This window comes from Papaver somniferum, chromosome 1 (assembly GCF_003573695.1).
Source record: "Papaver somniferum cultivar HN1 chromosome 1, ASM357369v1, whole genome shotgun sequence".
NCBI lineage: Eukaryota > Viridiplantae > Streptophyta > Magnoliopsida > Ranunculales > Papaveraceae > Papaver > Papaver somniferum.
The window spans coordinates 63,370,148-63,376,885 of record NC_039358.1 but is presented as its reverse complement, the minus strand read 5'-3'; positions in this window follow the sequence as shown (position 1 = coordinate 63,376,885).

Here is a 6,738-nt window from a genome sequence, read left to right as displayed (position 1 = left end):
AACAATCAGAAAACATTTGTTCTAAATCATTGTTATACAGTGTCATAATGTTATTACACAACATCAAAGTTCAATTGTATCACAACTTTGACAACAATACCATGGTGATATGTATTACCCCCCCTTAGTCAATACTTCATCTCACAATGAAAACCACTCACCCTTACATCAGGATCCATAAACCATATGTATTTGTAGTGTGAACTACACATTAATTCTCCCCCTTTTTGTCGATATAAATTGGCAAAGGTACGAAAACTATTGGGATCCTAATGAAATTTCCATAGAGATACTTCATGACCAAAAGAGAACATTGTTAGAGCATAGCTCGGTCGACCTCGCATGCATCGCTATCTCAAGCATGTTTGTCAATGTTAGTGATAAAAACTATGAGTCTTGATTTCTAGCCTACATAGCAAAGTCTCGGACTACGATAGAAAAGTGTAGTTGAGCTCAAGGACTTCATGGCGATTCATCATACAACAACGAAGATCTACTCAAGGAACCGTGGAACTTCATTAACAAAAAGGTATGTGGAGACTTGAACTTATCTATCGCTCAAAAGTCTATCTCTTCTATCTACTACTTCTTATGAGACAAAAGTCGTATGCTATATAGACTGGATCATACACATTTTATATTTCAAGCTGAGTATATCTCGCCTATCTATATCTCGAAATCATGTGTTGGTAAAGCGTTTCGCTTTGATCAAGTTTATCTTCACCTAGTGACAAAAGTCATGAAAAGTTTCAATTACTTTGAGAATTGCTCTGACGCGAAACGGTCTGTGAATAACGACTATATAACGTCCTTTGAGAATGTTTGAATGATTGGAATGAGAGTTTAGATTACATAACCATGTATTCCTTAATCCGAAGTTTTCGAACTTTATTGATTGAGAGAAACCAGAGGAATTGGCTTTGCCAGGTCCGCGAACTGACGGAAGTTCTTGTACCGAGAATTTCTGCTGGGATTTTCCAAAAACTTGTTTGCGTGTAAGTCCGCGAACTCAGTCCGTGAACCTAGTCCGCGAACTGGCGAAAGTCTCTTTGCCGAGATTTTTCTGCTGAGTTTGGAAAACTCCACCGGTTGTCTTAAGTCTGCGACTTGTTTGTGAGATTAAGTGGTTATGATCTAAAGATGCTCTGAACATGAAACTTAAATTACTAAGGAATGTTTTATGCAAACCATGGCTATAAAGTTCATGAGCCGATTCATCGAATCGAATCATCTATGTTTCAATTGTGTCTTATGTAGTTAAATAAGATCTCATAGCTATTGAACAACGCTCTAACTAGTTATGGTGAAGACTAACTAGGTTAATATGAAATGCTCATATGGTTAACCTTTTGGGTTACTATGTTGAACCAACATACACGTACATGTTTGGGCATGATTTTCACAAACCCAGTAAACGTCTACTCAAGTGTGTGTGACAAGCTAAGTTTTCGATCTAACGATTGAGAAATATTAGCTTGAATCTAAATCAGGTTTTCATCTAACGGTGAATATAGATTGCTTTGTAACTAAGGCAAAACCCTGATTTGAAGACTATATAAAGGAGACATCTAGCATTGTGCAAAACTAATCCCCACACGTCTGTGTAATACTAATGCGCTCGCTAGAGTTGATTCTCCTTTAACCTTTGGTTTTCTTCTCTAAAACCAGGTTAACGACTTAAATACTTCATTGGGATTGTGAAGCCAGACTGATACTACTTTTATCGTAGTTGTGTGATCTGATCTTGCATCTTCTATCGTACGAGTACAATTTTGATTGGCTTGAGATCGTGAGAGTTCTCCGATAGGCAAGATAAAGAAGTCACAAACATCTTCGTCTTACTGTTTGTGATTCCTCGACAAACTGCCTGTGTAGTCAGGAAGGATTGTAGAGAGGTGATTGATTAATCTAGGCTGTTCTTCGGGAATATAAGACCGGATTATCAATTGGTTCCTGTTTACCTTGATTTCATATCTTAAGACGGAACAAAACCTAGGGTTTATCTGTGGGAGACAGATTTATCCTTTGGTAGACTTTTCTGTGTGAGACAGATTTGTTTATTATCAAGTCTGCGATTTTGGGTTGCAACAACTCTTGGTTGTGGGTGAGATCAGCTAAGGGAATCAAGTGCGCAGTATCCTGCTGGGATCAAAGGCGTAGGAGTATAACTGTACCTTGGATCGGTGAGAGACTGATTGGGGTTCAACTATAGTCCAGTCCGAAGTTAGCTTGGAGTAGGCTAGTGTATGTAGCGGCTTAATACAGTGTGTATTCAATCTGAACTCGGTCCCGAGGTTTTTATGCATTTGCGGTTTCCTCGTGATGGCAGATGAAGAAACATTTGATGAGTTTAATCACAAAGTGTCTGAAATTGTTAATGCATCTTTTGCATTGGGTAAGGCTATTCCTGAAAAGGACATCGTGATGAAAATTCTCAGATCGCTGCCATCTAAATACGAGTCTAAGAAGCATGTCATCGTTGAGGGGAATAACCTCGATAATCTTTCCAGAAACACCTTGGTTGGAAAGCTTAAGATTTTTGACCATGAGCATACATCTAAAGTCGGTAAGGATGTTGCCTTTATAGCACAGAAGAACACTAAATTACTGGTCAAAGGTAAGAGTGTTCATGTCTCTGAGGATGATCAGTCTGAGGATGATTTTTCGGATGAAGATCTTGACAAATCAGTCTCCTTGATCACAAGACAGTTTAGGGATCTTCTGTTGAAGAGCAGTAAACGGTTTTCAAGAGACAAACCTAAGTCATCAGACAAACCTCACGGTCGCGTACCTCCTAAAAACAGGGATGCTGATGAGGCTGATGACGAGGACATGCCTCAGTGCTTTAAGTGTAAGGGTTTTGGCCATTTTTCTAACGAATGCCAAAATCGTAGAAAATACACTGGGAACAAAGGTCTAGCTGTAACACTTGATGAATGTCTGAAACCTATGATTCCGATGAAGATAGAAAATCAAGTGTAGGGCTTCTTTGTGAAAACATCGATTTTGATACTTGTAGCAATACATATATCAACCTCAATGGGTTCGGAGAAGAGGGAAACCCAATCAAGCTGGAAGATTCTTTGAATCCGATAACTGGAAACCCTTTCAGTGATGTTTCAGGATCAACTGTATGTCTGTCTTCTTGCACGTCTCAGATGCCTGAATACTATCCAAGTTTGACGTGCTCGTTTTGTTCGATGAAGGGACACGGACTATCAAGGTGTTACAAATACAAGCACCAAATAAGGCACGCCAGCAAACTTCAACGAAGAGCAGATCGATTAGCAAGGAAGCTGAAACTTGCTCAGAAGACCGCCGAGGTATGTAGGATCTTATCTTCGTCTAAGAAGTTGGTTTCCAAGGATAGAATAAGACCATTTGAAAATAAAAATATGGTCAAATCGTTTTGATAGAAAAAGATTAGAGGATTCCTCCCATGAGGAAAAAGATGGACAAATCGTTGTTCATCGCAACACAACTTGATTGTGTTGTTGGGAAAATCTTGTCTCGTGTGCCTGTTCGAAAAGAGACAAGATTGAGTGATGATCCATGCTTCAGAAGAGTTTTTCCTTCTTTTCTTAGTTTTGTTATTTTTGTCTATCAAATAAAAGAAAGGGTTATTATCGACAATTCTACTCTTTATAGGGTTTTAGAGTTGGGCGTATACGAACCTGTCAATAGGTTTCGAACCCTACATTCCTTTTTCCTCTTGACATCCTATATAAGATTGCTTGGTGAGTTAAGTGATTCAATCACACAAATCCAGTTATTTATAATTGTTCTCAAAGCACTCTGTCGTCAGATGGAAAGGATGTCAACATGATCGTTAAGTCTTCAATCAAGGAAAAAGAAAAATCTCCTGTTTCTAAGTCCCTGAAAAGAAAAAGAAGGAATACAAGAAAACCCAGGCTGTTCCTTCTAACTCTTAGAAGTTTTCCGATGTTCTTAATGAGTTAAAGGAAATAAGAAGGGAGATTTATGAAATAAAGACGTTCGTGTCTAAATCTTTGGAAATTCAGAGGACCCTAATTCGACCTCTTCAGCCAAGACAGTTCGTGGGTATTGACACTTATCTCCGTGAACCTTATGTCCCGATGGTTGTCGATAACAAGGAGTTCGGGAATGATAAAGAATTTCCCAAAGGAATTGTTGCCTAATATATCTTCTTTTTGGTTTAGTTGGAAGAATAACTAGTGCTTTGAATAGCGATGATTGTGACTACACATAGCTATTTTTGTTTTCATCTTCATATGTTATTTTTTAGGTTTATTGGTTTTTAAATTCTAAAAATATTTGGAGGATGATGTTATTGCAATATTGATCGTTATGATTTTGTGATATTGCAATTTGATTATGGGATATGTATTGTTTGCGTCCGTGAACTTGAAGGTCCCATATTATGTCAAAAGTAAAGTCGTTCATAAATTGATATTCGTATTGATGAAAATACGAATGGACTTTTGACAATTACAAAAGTTATGCCTATGCAGTCATGTATTTGATGGAAAATAGGATAAAATCTTTTGATTGACAAGGATAAAGTCTATTATGTCGTTATGATGGAAAATCCTTCTATGTTATCCACGATATCGATCTTCATTGATCCATTTTGTTATGTTTTACCGTGAAGGCTCCATTGTGTGTCTTATGTTGAGAACGATACAACTAAGTCGATTATTCTTATTGGCTTTGTTGGTTGTTCCATAAGATGCTGTATGTTGAGCATTATGAACTAAATTAACCATCTTGGTTGGTTATTTAGTTATTTGCTCCGAAAGTCTTCTTTTGTCGAGCAAATCCTTTGACAATTAAATTGATTACTTTTGTGATTAGTTTGGTTGTTTGTATTCCAATTAGATTAATTATAAGTTCTCTTGTAATTAGTCTAGTTGAGTTTTCATATATTCCACAAGTTCTTGTGTTGAGTATATGAACGGCTATACAAATCATGTTCTATTGGTTAATGTAGTTATATATTCCGTAAGGTTTTTCCTTATGTTGAGTATGTGAATGATTAAGTTAGTCGTCTCCGTATGATTACCTTAGTCGTAGCTCCGTAAGTTTACTTATGTGGAGCACCTTCAATTAAATTGATCACTTTTGTGGTTTGATTTAGTTGCGTATTCCAATTAATCAATCATGGGTTTTCTTGTGATTAATTTGGTTGAGTTTTGGATATAGGAAATCATTTTTCTATGGTTTTGGTGTCCAATTAAAAATCCTTCTTTTCTTTCGAAATTAAGGTCGCTCTTGTTGTTCTTTCGGGAATGACATCAAATGGGGGAGAGTTCTTTTGAACTTGTGCTTAATGGTAATATCTTGCGGGGTGTGCGGGTGTGGAATTTTATAGGGGTTATCTTGTATCTTAAAACTCCTGGATGAATGCATTTAGCTTCGGCTTTATGATTGCATCTAAATTAAGTTGGTATGTATTTTTCTTTTAGTCTATCAAATGTCTCTTGTGGAAATTTCATTATGATCCCGTTCTTGTACCTTTGCCAATTTTATTGACAAAAAGGGGGAGAAATATTGTTGTTCACACTACAAATACATATGGTTTTTGGATCATTGTGTAAGGGGGAGTGGTTTCCATAATTGATATGGAGTATTGACTAAGAGGGAGTGATACATATCACCATAGTATTATTGTTAAAGTCGTGATACAATTGGACTTTGATGTTACATAATAATACTATGACACTGTATAATAATGGTCGAGAATCTCGATTTCTCTCATTGTTATAGCTACGGATCTTCAACAACGGTAATGCTAAACTTACAACCTTTGGGATCATTGGAGTACTTGGAAGGACGAAGATTTCAGGGAACGTTGAAGATTAGACTATGGAATAGGAGCCACTAAAGTTTATCTTTTTTGTATTCCATATGTATTAATAGTTTTGTCACTAAAATTGACAAAGGGGGAGATTGTTAGAGCATAGCTCGGTCGACCTCGCATGTGTTGCTATCTCAAGCATGTTTGTCAATGTTAGTGATCAAAACTATGAGTCTTGATTTCTAGCCTACATAGCCAAGTCTCGGACTAGGATAGAAAATTGTAGTTGAGCTCAAGGACTTCATGGAGATTCATCATACAACGCCGAAGATCTACTCAAGGAACCGTGGAACTTCATCAACAAAAAGGTATGTGGAGACTTGAACTTATCTATCACTCAAAAGTCTATATCTTCTATCTCCTACTTCTTATGATACAAAAGTCGTATGCTATATAGACTGGATCATACACATTTGATATTTCGAGCCGAGTTTATCTCGCCTATCTATATCTCAAAATCATGTGTTGGTAAAGTGTTTCGCTTTGATCAAGTTTATCTTCACCTAGTGACGAAATTCATGAAAAGTTTCAATTACTTTGAGAATTGCTCTGACGCGAAACGGTCTATGAATAACGGATATATAACGTCCTATGAGAATGTCTCAATGATTGGAATGAGAGTTTAGATTACATAACCATGTATTCCTTAATCCGAAGTTTTCAAACTTTGTTGATTGAGAGAAACTGGAGGAATTGGCTTTGCCAAGTCCGCGAACCCAGTCCGCGAACTCAGTCCACGAACTGACGGAAGTTCTTGTACCGAGAATTTCTGTTGGGATTTTCCAAAAACTCATTTGCGTGTAAGTCCGGGAACTCAGTCCGCGACCCTAGTCCGCGAACTGGCGAAAGTCTCTTTGCCGAGATTTTTCTACTGAGTTTGGAAAACTCCACCGGTTGTC